The 16011-nt window shown below is 45.7% G+C and overlaps 1 protein-coding gene and 1 long non-coding RNA gene across 9 annotated transcripts in view; one reads left to right on the top strand and one right to left on the bottom strand.

Annotated features, from left to right (window-relative positions):
* Positions 1 to 16011, bottom strand: part of ASAP1 (ArfGAP with SH3 domain, ankyrin repeat and PH domain 1) — a 348338-nt gene that overhangs the window by 215348 nt on the left and 116979 nt on the right. The window lies entirely within an intron of this gene.
* Positions 8944 to 15661, top strand: LOC109496225. Its single transcript, XR_006592237.1, has 2 exons — positions 8944 to 10032; positions 15482 to 15661. It is a non-coding gene; the product is annotated as an uncharacterized LOC109496225 (long non-coding RNA).

Below are 16011 nucleotides of genomic sequence, written 5' to 3' on the forward strand. Positions count from 1 at the left end.
CAGTAGCCAGAGGGACCATTTTAATAATTTTTTTAAAAGATGTTATTTTTTAAGTAATCTCTACACCCAAAGTGGGGCTCGAACTCACAACCCTGAGATCAAGATCTCATGTTCCACCAACTGAGCCAGCCAGGAGCAGAGGGACTCTTTTTTTTTTTCTTTTTTTAAGTTTTTGAGAGTGCACGTGGGGGAGGGGCAGTGATGGCGGACAGGATCTGAAGCGGACTCTACATTGACAGGCTGACAGGAGCGAGCCCGATGTGGGGCTCCAACTCACGAACCACGAGATCATGACCTAAGCCAAAGTCGACACTCAACGGTTCAATCGACTGAGCCACCCAGCTGCCCCTATTTGTTTATTTTGAGGGAGAGCAGGAGTCAGGGAGGGGCAGAGAGAGAGGGAGAGAGAGAATCCCTAGCAGACTCCAGAGCTGATGCGGGGCCCGATCCCACAAAGTGTGAAATCATGACCTAAGCTGAGATCAAGGGTCAGATGCCTAACTGACTGGGCCACCCAGGTGTCCCACAGAGGGGCTCTTTTTAAAGGAAAATCAATTCAGATTTTGTTGTTCTACTCAAGATTCTCCAGAGGCTCCCTATTCAGTCAGAATAAAAGGCAAAGTCCTTACAATGGCCATAGGACCCCCTTTCCAACCTCTCCTTCCACTTCTTCCTTGGCCACAAGACCTCACTGCTTCTGGAACATGCCAGGTATGCTTCTCACTACCTTTGCATTGCCCTGCCTTCACATCTATGCGGCTAACTCCGTGTTTGCTCTTCTTGAAGCCTACCTACCCTCATGCTCTTGTACCCTCATGCTCTTCATTCTTTCTTCATGGCACTTCACCACCACCTGACAAACTGTATTTGCTGATTTCTTGACTATCTGTCCCCCTTGGAAAATAAGCTCAATGAGTGCACTCCTTGATATGTGTGTGTGTGTGTGTGTGTGTGTGTGTGTGTTTAAAGTTTATTTGAGAGAGAAAGAGAGACAGAACGAGCAGAGGAGGGGCAGAGAGAGAATCCCAAGCAGGCTTCACGTCGTCAGTCCAGAGCCCACCCGACACAGGGCTCGAACCCACAAACTGTGAGATGATGATCTGAGCCGAAATCGAGAGTTGGAAGCTTAACTGACTGAGTCACCCAGGCGCCCCCACCCCCACCCCTGATCTATTTTTCACTGTCCTACACATGGTGCTTAAAAAATTCCTGCTACGTTGTGGGCACCTCGTAATGATGGATTATTTCATTCATTCGTATAATCAATCACCCCCATTTCATTAGTGAAGACACCAAAGACCAGATAGGTTACACTAGCCTCGAGGCACAATTAGCAAGTGATCTGCGGCTTAAGCAACCTCGAAACTCCACTGTTCAAATGGACTTGTCTGTCAGCATTTCACTGCCCCCCCAGGACACTCTAGGAGGGGATCCTACCAAGAACCTCACATCCAGCAGCCCCTCTGCCACTACCACAATGCGCTTTATTAGCTGTCTGGGTTCCCTGGATTCACGCAGGTCTCCTCCATCATACTCAGCACTTCTCTCCAGACATCATTCCCACAAGGTCCTTTGCTTACAGTCCTAACATCATCAGAGGAAGCTATGACTTGTCACAATCAACTGGGACTCTGAGGTCAGAAACACCTGGTTCTAGATTCCACTCAGCCATGGACTGGTTGACTATGAAAGCTTCAACAAGAGTTAACTTCCTTAAGCCTTAGGTTTCTCCCTTGAAGGGCAGCCAATGGTAATTCCAACCTGTGGGGCTCTTGGGAGGAGTCAGGAGTTAGGTCTAGAAGGCCTCAGTGGCTCACTGTCCGACTCTTGATCTCAGCTCAGGTCACGATCTTGCGGTTTGTGGGCTGGTGGCGCAGAGTCCGCTTGGAATTCTCTCTCCCTCTCACTCCTCCTCCTCCACTCATGCTCTCTCTCTCTCTTTCAAAATAAATAAAAAAACTTAAAAAAAATTTTAATAAAAAAAAACCAAGAAGGCCTTAGTCCTGCAGGGAATCTAGCAAAGAGCAGGCACTTCCTGTGCTTTAGCTCTTATGCAGGTAGGATTATTTAGCCAGGCATTCAATTACCTTCTGTTTATACACGTCAGTGTAAACGTACATCCTAAGCGACTCCCCCTCCACCAGTCATTTGGATAATGGCTTCCTTTTTAATGCCCCTCTCCCCACATTGACAATCCCTTCAGCCTTTGATAAATGTCCTTTTTTTAAGCAACAAAATCAATTCTGAAACAAAGAGAAAACCCGTAGCCATCGTCATTCGTACAAAGCCCCCTTGAGGGTTCACGGGATAAACTGGTCAAAGGTCTGAGCCAGAGCCAGTCCTTCATGGCTTCTTAAACTTTTTACATGAGACGTGTGGGGATGGAGGCCAATAACCTTAGGGCACAGGCGCGGAACAGACCCAGCTCTTTGCTGGAAATTAAATGAGCAGATGTAAAGATGAAAGGGAGGGGGCTGGGAAGCTATCTTCTACATATACTTAGGGTCCGCTCATGAAGTAAATCCCAACGAGCCACATAAATGTGTTAGTGCTCCTGACGCGTCAAGCATGCCACTTAACATTTCTATTCTCCATCTCGATGTTTTCTCTCCACGGTGCTTCTTCTCCTCCAATTAAACACGTAAGCCTTTCAGGGCAGCGACCCCAGAGAGAAACAAAACTAGAAACACATCGTTCACTGTGCCCAGCCGCCCTCGTTCAGGGGCCCTGACTCTACGCTCCCTTGGTCTGGAGCTCTGGTGTCCAGTGCTTTTAACTCCTTGATGCATGGTAGGTGCTTCAGTACGTGCTTGTTGATCGAGTACTAAAAATGTGATTACCTGCATGTAAGCTGCACGGTGGGTTAAAATTTAAAGCTCCAACCAGTCCTTTCCTTTGACTACCTGTGGTTGCTCCCCTTTCTGCGTACTCGCTCCCCGTTAGCTGACACGTATTGAGGGAGGTGAAATTATTTTTTATGTCTGTCAAAAACATAGCACAGATGGTGAAAAAAACTAAATCTATTGCTGAAAAGACCACAAAAAAAATGACCTCTGAATTATCCGTATTTGGGATTTTCTTCCTCCCTTTCTTCCCTGATGATGTTAATTAAATTTGACTAAATCTGATTGTTTTATCAAAAGATCTTGCACTTGCTAATTTTTTGCTTATGATCCACAATAATTTTTAAAAGACCATGTGTACCTCACTCTGAAGGGGGGTTATATTTGCATGCAGACACTGAGAGTTATAAATGTACTACTTGATTTTATTCTCTTTGATTTACATTTCATTTACTGGGTAATTCACTGCATCCCTCGAGTCTGCCTATATTCAGACTTCTCGTTTTGATCATAACATGGGGTTGGTTAGCTGGATTTGGAGTCAAGAATCTGTTTTTATAATCCAACCAAGGGAAACACTATTATCTTATTTTGAAAGTAGGTAATTGTGAACATCTTAGCTTATGGAATATCTTTTAAGCGTGGAATAGAATTTTGAAGCTGTGACTGGCAAATCTCCTCATTAGGATGGATAGTTGTAAGTGTTTATAATATTTCGGTAATAACTAAAGGGTTTGTGATAGCATTCTAAATTCGAGAATGCATATGCCAGGAGCAAACTGAGTTATAAATTTAAATTGTGAACATTTCTTAAATTAATTCTATGTCAGAAACTGGAGATAACTTTTGAGGGAGGAAGCGGCTTACTGCGCAAACGTGATGTCTCTCAGGTGTTATTTTAATCCTAAAGCTTTAAAAAAATCTATTTTGTACTTTTGGAAAGGCAGCTTACTATAGTAGAGGGAGCAGGCATTTTGAAGCCAGAAATACCTGGCTTCAGGTCCAGCATCATCGCTTTGTGACTCTGGCCTCGCGTTTTTGTTTCCGAGTCTTGTGGTCTCCTCGTTGGCAGATTAGAGCATGGGAGCTGGACGATGCAGGTGCTCACCTCTGTTCCTCCTACCTCACAAGGCCGGTAGAAGATGAAATGAGAATTGGAAGGGAAACATTTAAATCGCTGAGCACTATACCTATGCGTACACAACGTCTCTCCCGTGGAGGGGTGGAGAGGAACAGGAGCTCAGCCAGGAGCCACAAGGGCTGTGCCCGGGGTATGACTCTTTCCACGCTCTGTGTAGTCGAGTGGCATGGTCAGGAAGACCTACACTTGGATGCATCTTGAAAGTGTGGACACCACAGTCACAAGTGGGGGGGAAAGTGGAAAAACTCTACATCAACAGACACTGCCTCTAGAGGAAGCAAGTAAGAACAGATTCTGCGGGGTACCTGGTTGGCTCAGTGGGTTAAGCGTCCCACTTCAGCTCAGGTCATGATCTCAAGGGGTTCATGGGTTCGAGCCCTGTGTCGGGTTCTGTGCTGACAACTCAGAGCCTGGAGCCTGCTTCGGATTCTGTGTCTCCCTCTCTCTCTGCCCCTCCCCTGATCATGCTGTCTCTGTCTCTCAAAAGTAAATAAATGCAAGGAAAAAAAAAATTTTTTTTTTAAAAAGAACAGATTCTGGTTCCTCCAAAAGCCAACTTTAACACCCGTCGATGTGAAGCTGTGCCGCCACATGAACTCGTGGCCAGAACCACAAGAATGGAAGACGTGACCAAGTCAACTTCCTTGGTGTAGCTGAAAATCTCACACTCCAGTACTCCACAGGGGCCTCCCGACATACTTGCAAGGTGTTAACACGAGCGCCACCCCAAGGCTCCCAGACAACAATGAAACAGGAGCTTTTTCCTAAATTGTAATATCCCAACTGTCCGCTTTCTATAGTGGGAGCATCCCGGGCCTGCCATCTAATAGCCGTAAGGACTCAGCATACTCTCCCTATAATTTCTCTACCTCAGTTTCCCCACCTGCAAAAAATCTGAAGATAATAATATCTGTCACATTGGGGTTTGGGGGGAGGAGAATGTTGGAATGATTACGTGGAAGAATAAATACGAAAGGACTTTATAAACTCTAATTCTCTACAAGTAAGAGAAATAACTTATTATAGGCTCAACCGATAGTATTATGGAACAGAAAATTATCAAGAGGAAGCAGATTCAATGCACTAATTAAAATTTCAAAGACCGTTTTAATTAAACAAGACGGATTAGCCTATGCAAACAACCACTTATTTTTAATAGCGCAAAACCACCTCTTGACCTCTCCTTGACCCCAAGAGTCATCAAGCAAATACTAGGACAGAGGGGGGTGAAGAGTGTACAACTTCATGGTGATGAATGTGTCATGAAGTGAATTAAACCACAAAGGCAATTAAGTCATAAAAGCGGCAGTGACAGAACTAGACACAAGGTTCAGAGGATCATCTGTGAAAAGATTTCATTAGCTAAACCACAAAGTCCTGCTGAAAAGCACACCAGCAATCTAGTTAAAAATGGGTCACTTTATTTATAGATTCCATCACCAAATCACATATTCCTTGGTTTAAAAAAAAACACGTTTCTGAAAACTTTCTATGAACGGGGAGGTTAAACAGAGCAGCTGCATGCCCGTTAGAGGAAATAAGGAAATAATCTGTTTAAATTCTGCCCACACTCAAAATTTTCTTAATGGGCTCAATGCAGAAACTATCCCAGATACATATGAGCTTTACTATAAATAAACAAATTTCACGCAATGTCAACACAGCGCGTAGATTACATTTTACTACAGAACACACTGTTCTCATTTGGGGCTACAGACTAACTGTAGGGGGACAGCGTTTCCTCCCTAAGGTTCCTGTTTGGGTTCATTGTGAAGGTGGCTTATCGGTTAGACTCAGCAGGGGCTGCTACTGTCGGGGAGGAGAGTCCTTCTGTGAAGATACAGCCTTGGGCAGGCTGTCGGGAACCTGTGCAAAGGGGGAAAACTGCAGATCTGGGGAATGAAACACATTGGCTACTCAGAGACGAGTGCAGGACACCAAAATGCCAGCGGTGGTGAACGGAGTGCTGGGGTCGGGGGTGATTTTTCAAATTCTCTTGCTTCTGTTTTCCCAATGGTCATATTTTGTAAAATTAAGGAAAAATATCCATTTAGATGGAAACTTTGGAACGTGCAGACAAACTAACATTGCTAAGATAGCAATGGCCAGTTCTATCCTAGAGCCAATCTCTATGGACCCTGTGTTCTCTCTCTTCCAAGTCTTTTTTCAATGCATGTGCATTTCTTTTCATTTGTTAAACCATTATTTTAAAAGGGCAAAATAAGCAATATCTGTTAAAGGTTACTTACAATTCCAGAAAGCAATGCTATGAGGCCAGGCTATCGTAAGTCAAATTAGATTAAAATTCTATTTTCAATGTATAAAACAAACAACTCCAGCTAACAACGGGAAGTTTTTAAAACAGTAGTAATTTAAACATGGCCCCAAAGGATTTGCTATTATTTATATATCCTCTAATGGAAGTGATCTGAACCGAGCCTGGAATGTCTATGTGCAAGTACATCCTTGCTTATTATTCCCCTTACGTCACTCAAAATGAATACCGTCCACTGTAAAGATGGAAGTGACGTCTAAGGGAGTTGGCCACCATCACTGCAGATCCCTGAAGCCGAGCCCCTGGCCCGGGACACGGACGGTGCCTTTGAAAGGGAGCGTGAATACGACTGAGACCAAAAGGAAACCGCATGACAGAAGATGACATAAACAGAAGATGACATCATTAAAAGGAGGAAGAAAAAGAAAATATTTGGTCTTCTGGTTTAAAAAGCAATACTGCAGGGCACCTCGGTGGCTCAGTCACTTAAGTGTAAGACTTCTCCACGAAGTCATGATCTCACAGTTCGTGAGTTTGAGCTCCGCGTTGGGGTCTGTGCGAATAGCTCAGAGCCTGGAGCCTGCTTCGGAGTCTGTGTCATCCTTTCTCTGCCTCCCTTCTGCTCACGCTCTCTCAAAGATAAATGCAAAAAAAGCAACACTACAAGCTGCACCAGCTCCCAGAGGCCCTGACTTTGAACCTGAACATCCTCTGTGTGGGGACCTTTCCAGTCCTAAGGATACAAGTCGTCTTAGGTGGATCGTGAGGCGGTGTTTCGGTCTAGGAGGTCCCGTGTATACGTGGATAGAGTGTAAGGGCAGACAAAAGGGACCCTGTAAAACACTCACCAGTCCCTTTAAAAGATATCGCTGCATTCACGTTTCCAAGAGACCAGTACATATAAAACACCCGGCACGGGTGCTGGCATCTGGCAATGCCACCAGTAAGTGGCGGTGAGTATCAAGTATAAGTCTGTGCCTGTATCTATCTGTACGTCATGGCCTACCCAGAAAGCACGGGTTCCTCACCTACCAGGATGACCTCAGACCTGCTCTTCTGACTCTTCTCTTCTGACTGCTTCTTCTTAGCCATGGTGCTCAAGTTTTTCCCTAAGCCCTACGCCGTTCCAGCCACCTTCCTGGGGCTACTCGGTATCAGAATTAGAGAACACAACACAAGCATGTCATACAGAGTTAGAATGGAAGAAAATGACATGTCTCTTTTTTTTTTTTGATTTTTATTTATTTTTTAATTTACATCCAACTTAGCGTATTGTGCAATAATGATTTCAGGAGTAGTATCCAAAGGGTTTTTTTCCAGTGATTTTCTTTTAATGTTTACTTATTTTTGAGAGAGAGAGAGCATGCAAGAGAGTGAGCAAGGGGCAGAGAGAGACACAGAGACTCCCAAGCAGGTTCCGTGTCACCAGCACAGAGCCCAACGGAGGGGTCAATCCCATGAACTGCAAGATCATGACCTGAGGTGAGATCAAGAGTCGGACACTTAATTGGCTGAGCCACCCAGGAGCCCCATGACTTTCTTAATCTGCACCAGTTATATAAACCTCAGGCATCGGCTTAGCCTTGCTAAGCCTTAGTTTCCTCATCTACAAAGTGGAGTTAACAGTGGCACCTATTAACTTGTTGTGGAGTGATGATTAGATGAAAACAAGTCCAAAGTGCTCAGCACGGTGGCTGGTACAAAGAAAGTCCCCAATAAAAGGTAGGCGTTACTTGGGGCGCCTGGGTGGCTCAGTCGGTTGGGCGTCCGACTTCAGCTCAGGTCATGATCTTGCGGTTTGTGGGTTCGGGCCCTGCATCGGGCTCTGGGCTGACAGCTTGGAGCCTGGAGCCTGCTGCGGATTCTGTGTCTCCTTCTCTCTGCCCCACCCCCCCACCCCCTTGCGCTCTCTCTGTCTCTCAAAAATAAATGAATGTTTAAAAAAAAAAAAAAAGAAAAGAAAAGAAAAGGTAGACATTACTCTAGCTCAGGCAGCCTCATGAACACCTTGCTCCCTAGGGGCTTAAAATTACCATGCTAGGAAAATACAGATCTGCGAACAGGATGGAAACCAGGTGACCGAGGTGGATCCCTAGAAGAAGTATGAGGGCCACCTTCATTCCCACTCCGGGCAGATATCTCCTTCCTTGCAAGAGTACCCTCTGGTGTAACGCCCTGCCTTTCTCCCGCTCCCACACTCACTTGACCCCGCGGGAGACAAAGTAACCGGCAAGGAGAGAGGAGACGCTGAGCACCACAGGGCTCGGTCACGCCCTCGCACCTCCCTCTTGGGGGTGAGCCGGTCCCTTTCTGCCCAGCCAGTGAGTCTTCCATTCCTGCAGCTCAGCACCAGGACACCCACCCACCGGCCCACAGACAGAAGCCAGGCCGACCAGCATGGAACCAGGAACGAAGGTGGCCTACCTGGCTTCCATTAGCCTCATTTTATGACGTAGCCCCAAACATACGCAGGGGAGAATGGACTTACTGGGCCTCCTCCAGTTCCAGCAAATGTTTCTTCCCTTTCTCATGGTTTGTGAGATTAATTTTCTCACACTGATACTGAAAAACCACAACAAAAACAAATGTTCTAGCTCACAGCCATTTTTGCAGTTTTCATTTTTTACCTCTAAACTGGGTATCAGTTACTTACAAGGAACCCTGAAGCCAAAGATCGAGAATTAACAAGGGGAAGCATAAGCTTACAAACACTCAGCTTCCCAGACACTTTTACCTTCTTTCTTGGTTGTGTGTGCGTGTGTGTGTGTGCGCTCACATGAGTGCAAGAATTAAACAAGAGTTCCAGAATGTAGGCAGAGGAAAAAGTCAGTCCAGTCTCCTAACTCTATGCATGAGAAAACTACTCCAGAGAGGTTAAACAGGGTATTGTAGGTCACGGAGCTGGGCCAGGACAGAAAAGCGTGAACAACTGGCCCAATCCCCTAAGTTTGCATATGAAGAGACAGGCCCAGCAAAATGGACAAACTTCTCTTTCTATGCTTCTGGGGGCTATAAAGGGTTGTTATTCTGTCTTCAAATGTTCTGGGATGCTGACACCACTTGCCAAAATGCATTACCCTTCAAATGGCATGGGTCAAGTTCAGATGACTTAAGGACACTGGCCTCTGCTGCTAGACCTCCGTGACTCTGAGTAGGTACCAGGACCTTTTCAGTCCTTGTGGAAAAAGAAACGGCTTCTTTTCCTTGGCAAGAATCCATAGATGTTAATTACTGGAGACACCTTGGCCAATCCAGTTTTGCCACTGTATAGTGTGGCACCTTAACTCAACAACAGATCTTGAGGAAGTCCCTTCTTCTCTCAGGGCCTCAGGGACTTGATTAAGTGATCATTAAAGCTCCTTCTTTGAAATAGCAATACTTTATTATATTCGGAAAGCAATGGATTCACTCTAGTACAATGTGACATCTGTACATCAATGTCTAACTCAAATTCTACAGTGAAATATGCCTTGCTCTTTTTGACTTTGGTGTAGGTTGAACTGGTCTGTTTTTACCTTTATTTCATAAACATAAAGATATGAACTTGGTTGGTCCCGGACAGCCACACAATCGAATGATACTGCCTAAATGTGCCCATGTGCATGTATCCTTAGCCAGCAACTCAATCTGTACGTTCCAGATTCCTGCTACATCCCTTGTCTACCCAAAAGCACTATCCTGGGCATACGTGTCACGGCAATAACTAGTTTGCAGTTCTGGACCAGTGTACCCGAAACAAACTGGGAGTCACTCCAAGCAAGTAGCTATCACAGGTATGGAATGCCAGTATGAATCCAAAGTAAGAATAAAGTCTTTGTTAATTAAACAGAAGATTACAGACAGTAAAACTAACACCGTGGGGTAAGAAAACAGCATATCGGAACAGCACTCGCCTAAAGTTAAATGATCAGATGATGTCTCTCACACTTCCCTGTATTTTGTTCCTCCTGAAAGTTGCTAACCCAAAAGACACATTAGATTAAAAAACCTGGCCTCTCTCGCACCTGAAATGACAGGTCAGTTATAGCATCTGAGAGAGGAAGGGAGGGAATGAGAAGGAACACACCAGGCACTTTAGCCTCTAGATGCAAGTAAACAACATCAGGTCCTCAGGAAGGCAACACTTTCGCCCCACCCCTCCCCCCCTCCCGACAAAGACAAACTGGAAGCTGATTCCAAATCAGACCTCCTACTCTGTTCTCAGGACATTCTAGGAGCAGTGGAACCCATTAAACACCACAGGGATGCAATCAGCAAAAATCCCAGCAAAGAATATTGGGAAACTGTATGAGACAAATGAATAGCTGCTTTAGCAAATAAATTAAGGGGAAAAAGGTGGGGGTGGGGGTGGGCAAAGGACACATCAATCTAAACAGACTGTAGGGCTCTTATTTGAATGCAGACCTGAACAAACCAACATTCGAGACCAATGAGGAAATATAAACACTGAATATTTAATGGTATTAAGGAATTAAGTTTTTAAGTGTGAAAATAATATTGTGGGTTTATAAAGATTTTTTTATTTACTTTGAGAGGGGGCATGAGTGGGAGAGGGGGAGAGAGAGAGGGAGAGAGGGGGAGAGGGAGAGAGAGGGAGAGAGAGGGAGAGAGAGGGAGAGAGGGGGAGAGAGGGGGAGAGAGGGAGAGAGGGGGAGAGAGGGAGAGAGGGGGAGAGAGGGGGAGAGAGGGAGAGAGAGGGAGAGAGGGAGAGAGGGAGAGAGGAGGAGAGAGAGGAGAGAGAGGAGAGAGAGGAGAGAGAAGAGAAAGAGGAAGGGGGGTGGAGAATCCCAAGCAGGCTCTGCGCTGTCAGCACAGAACCCAGAACCAGAGGCAGGGCTCAATCTCACCAACCGAGAGATCATGACCTGAGCTGAAATCAAGAATTGGGCGCTTAACAGACTGAGCCACCCAGTTGCCCCATGATTTTTTTTTTTTTTTTTTTTTTTTTTTTTTTTATTAAAAGAGTCCTTATCTTTGAGAGATACAACCTGAACTACACCATCAGTGAAATGGTGTGCCTGGGACCTGCAGAATAATCCGGTGGGGAATATCCCACCCAGGAAACTAAACTGGTGGGACAGTAACGAAACAAGAGTGGCCATAAATAATTGGTTACTGCTGAAGTTGGGTACCGAATACAAGGGGGCTCATCATCCCCTCTGTCTTTCCTATATTTGGACGTTTTCCAGAATAAAAAGTTGTTCTGAAAAAATTATAGTCATAGGTGCAGATATACGAGTTCTGCCAAAACCATAAAGGGGGAAAAACCAAGAAACTCCTAGGCCATTATAAAAACATATGGACAAATCCGCAAAATGAGGATACAGATAAGAGAAATGTGGTCTCTCCCACAGAATTCATTTTCTTTCTTCCTTTTCCTTTCCCCTCTCCTTTCTTTCCTCCGTTTTATATTTTTGAACATTTAGCTCTGGGGCTCCTGGGTAGCCCAGTTGGTTGTGCGCCTGACTCTTGAATTCAGTTCAGGTCATAATCTCCCGGTTTGTGAGCACAAGACCCACGCCGGGCTCTGCGCAGACAGCGCGGAGCTTGCTAGGGATTCCCTCCCTCCGTCCCTCCCTGGTTTGCGTGCGCACTTTCTCTCAAAATAAATAAAAACATTTTTAAACATTCAGCTCTTTGCAGTTTCTAGGCTTTAAGAGTCAATCCTCCTAAATAGTCTGGTGAGCCTAATACAGTGACTGCTTCCCAAGTGGAATAAGCTCTTGAATTTCTGCTTTGCTTACTTCTGTGGACCTCAGAGTGGTGCCTGGACCAGCAATGTGAGCATCACCTGGGTGCTTGTTGGAAATGCTAGTTCTCAGGCCCTATCCCAGACCTCCTGACTCAGAAGCTCTGGGGGTGGGGGCCCGCAGAGTGTTCTAATAGGACTTGCAGGTGATTCTGATGCACACCAACGTTTGGGAAACACTGGCATATTCCAGCTATTTGAAAAAGGCCTTTCTTTCAAGTTAAAATTGGATGGACCTGGAATGAGAATCACCAACTTACAAAGAAGCGAACTGAGGTGGGGGGCAGGGCTGAGTACCATGCAGGTGCCAAGCTGACAATGGAGGCAGCCTCCAGATCAATTCTAAGTAAATCTGGTGGGTCCCCATAATAAAATCCAGCCTTCACACCCATCCATTGCCACCTTCAACAAAAATGAAATGAAGTAACCTTAAAATGAAAAATGTTAAAAGGTCCTCTGCCTTTCTTCACCTTTGCTGCCCTGCTCTCAATGAGATCACATATACATTTAACCCTCCTTCCAAATCCCCTTGCCTTAGAAAGGAAATTGCTATTTTCCTCTGCCCCACCGGCCTGGAGAAGAACCCGGTTTCAAAGTAACACCTTCATGGCAATTTACTGCAGGTTATCTGCAGAGTAGCCGTGGCCTGTGGTCTTCTCAAGTTACAGTTATATTGCCCAACTGATGGGGCTGCCATTTGAAAACAGGAACCTCTGTGAGGTGGCAGAACACACAGGTCCTCGCAGAAGACCAGAGGTTTCAGTTAGAGAAAAAAAAATTAACATCACTGCCTAAAACCATAGGCCCCAGAATATCCAAAGCTATGAATCTTTACCTTAAACACCGTCTACTTTCTGAGTAAAATAAACAACTCGAGACTCAACGCTATCAGCTCTGGACATTTAATAGTCCCCGTAGAGGGCAGGGGGCAGGGATCCGCCAAAGGGACGACGGCTCCCTCTGCACTTACCGCCACCTCTTCGCCGCACCCGCTTCAGCACAGCCCCGCGGACTGCTGGCTTCCCTCGCACTCGCTTTCTGCGGTCCACCCCTAGGTTGGCAGGCAGCCCACCAACCCCTAAGGCAGTGTGACAGGAAGTCCATTTGGAAATAAAAGTACTGCCTATAAATGAGCATCATCAATGAAGGGCTAGAGTGAGTCACCCTCAATGGCGTCTCAAATTGGTCAGAAAAGGCCAGTGTTCAGAAGAGTCATTTGCAAAGTGATGTCTCCGGGTCAAACAGGTAAGTTTGCTCCCCACACTCAAACTCCACGCACTCGCTGTACTGAGTGTGCAAGGCGTTCGGATTGTGACAACCTTGATTTTTTTAACCTGCGTGTCCCTTAAAAAAATTTTTTTTAATGTTTTTTATTTTTGAGAGAGAGAGAGAGAGAGAGAAAGAGAGAGAGACACACACATACACACACCGAGTGGAAGCGGGGGAGGAATACAGAGAGAGGGAGACACAATCTGAAGCAGGCTTCAGGCTCCGAGCTGTCAGCACTGAGCCCGACACGGAGCTCGAACTCACGGACTGTGCAATCATGACCTGAGCCGAAGTCAGATGCTTCACCGACTGAGCCTCCCAGGTGCCCCTCCGTGTCACTTTTTAGGAGGCTCTCCAAACACTTTCAAAAGATAAAGTGGAAGAGAAAGGGCAAGGAGATGGAACATTTGCGAAGCTCCAGCTATACTGCCAGGCCTGGTGCCGAGCTCTAATTTATTTAATCTTTGCAATACTCTGCAGTGGCAATCATGATCCCCAGTTTACGGATGACAACTGAGGTTGGCAGGGGTAAACAATGGCCTGGCAACTACCTGTTTCTACCCTAATTGTGCAATGGCAAGGCGGAGGGCTGCAAATATTAAGCGGTATGCCCAGGGTAACAGAGCTAATACCCATGCGAGGAACCACACACACACAGGCCTGCACAGAACCAGGGCCGGGCCAGCTTTCTGAGCTACAGCATACCACGCTTGCTGTGACATTGGTGAGGCTGGGACCTGCGCAAACCGATCCAATCAGAATGGAATTGCATAGAGCAAAACAGTCTCAACACTGGAAATGTGCTCTGCACATTGCCAACCAAAGGGAGCTGGGCCACAGATGATACCAAACGTGAACAATCAAAGGCTGGTTTAGATGTGGTCAGATATGCAGACAAATTTTTCAGCCACAGCAGATCAACTAAGCAGATTCTGTTCAGGCCAAGAACTAACATCCTCTTGCTTACTCTGAACTCGTACACTTGAGAACGAGAGACAGACCACCTGGGTTCAAACCCAGGTCTTCCACAAGCTGGCTGGGTGACCTCTGAGACTAGGCTTCTGACTGGAAACAAGTAATAAGTTACGTCTACCTCCAACACAGTTTCTTTATGAGGATCAGAGGAGCAAATGTGTGAAGAATGTCTATAAACCATAAAGCACGACACAAATGGAAAGAATATTATATCTCAGCTGGACAGGTAGAGAGTTTTATAGGGAAGCGCTGAGCAGCCCCTAATCATGCTAGAGGCCCAAGGAGGTCATTCCAGGATTTTAAAAAAGCAGCAATAAAAACCAAAAAATGCCTGTGCATAATCCACAAGATGGCTACTCCCTTTGCATATAAGCAAGACAGATGATGTAAAATAATTATCATGCCTTGTCCGGGATCTGAGTTGAGATCTGGAAACAGAAAAGTCAAACTGGGTCGCATGAGGTAAGAGCCAGGAACTGGGGTTTAAGGCAGGGCGGCAAGTCTCAAAACCAAACTGCCCACAAATCAAGTTCATAATGGAGACAGCTGCATACAAGTGGGAAGATGAATCCTACAAGGCGAGCAGAGCCCAAGCAAGAGGCTCTTCCTCTCCTTTCTCTATGAGGAGAGGCCAATCTAGGTGAAGTCAAGCTCACTGACAGGTCACCCTGTGCTCCCCAGTCCCATGTTCCCATGAAGTCCACAAGGAAACGGGTCCAGCAGCAGGGCTCCCACTTCCCAAGTCCGGCGGGACAGAGAGACATGCCTCTTGCCAACAGCTGGCCTACCAGAATGGAGTTTTCAACAGTCTCCTCCTTTGAGGTTCATGCATCCACCTCTTCCTCCTGGGCTCCAGGTCACTAATCTTTCAATGACTCAGCCATCTGACTGCATCCCAACATCATTCTTGGCAATGTCACTGTCCACGTGGGGAACATTCAACCCTGACTTCCTCCAGTTCTCTACTGCACTGACCTTTGTCTCCTCTCCACCTCAAGGCCCTTCTGATGAAGCCTTGAGACAGACACTGCTGCCTGTCTGCCCCAACACACATTCTCCTCTTCTCCAGAGTATCAGGGTCCCAGTTTTTAGCAGGATATTTTGCCACTGGGCATAAAAGAATCCATTTCCCAATCTTTCTTGCAGCCAGATTAGCCAGTGTGTTGTAGTGCTGTGTGGGTTATGGAAGAGGATGGATTCATTTGAGGGCTCAATTTTGTCTTTCTTAGTATCTACATCTCAGAAGTGACAGCCGGAGCTCCAAGCATCTATCTTGAGCTAAGATGTGACCTTGTGGACAAAATCCATGTGCTGAGGAAGGTGGGGTTGAAAAAGAAGCCTGAACCCCTGATTCCAGGCCTATGTCCAAACTCTTTTTAGGTGAGAGAGAAATAAATGATCATATGGAAGTCTCTTTTTTCCCCCTGTGTAATATGCAGATCAACCTTATCCCAACTATTACAGGCCAATGAACAACAAATGGCAAACAGTGAAACGGACAGGTGAGTGGTCTCCAACATGGCTATTCATTAAGAAGGGTCAAAAGATAACAAAGACCAACATTTCCTCACCTTTTGCCAGGATACCCTACTGAATATTCCAGGCCCTACCATCATCTGGTACATTACATACCTTGAAATTTAATCCTATTTTGCCTTTAATTTCACATTTCTCACTTTTTCTTTTAAATCTCCATAGTCGTCTATACTTTAACATTTTAGGAAAAGTACCATAAATATGTTAAAGAGAAAAAAATCGA

Source organism: Felis catus, chromosome F2 (assembly GCF_018350175.1).
Source record: "Felis catus isolate Fca126 chromosome F2, F.catus_Fca126_mat1.0, whole genome shotgun sequence".
Taxonomy (NCBI): Eukaryota; Metazoa; Chordata; class Mammalia; order Carnivora; family Felidae; genus Felis; species Felis catus.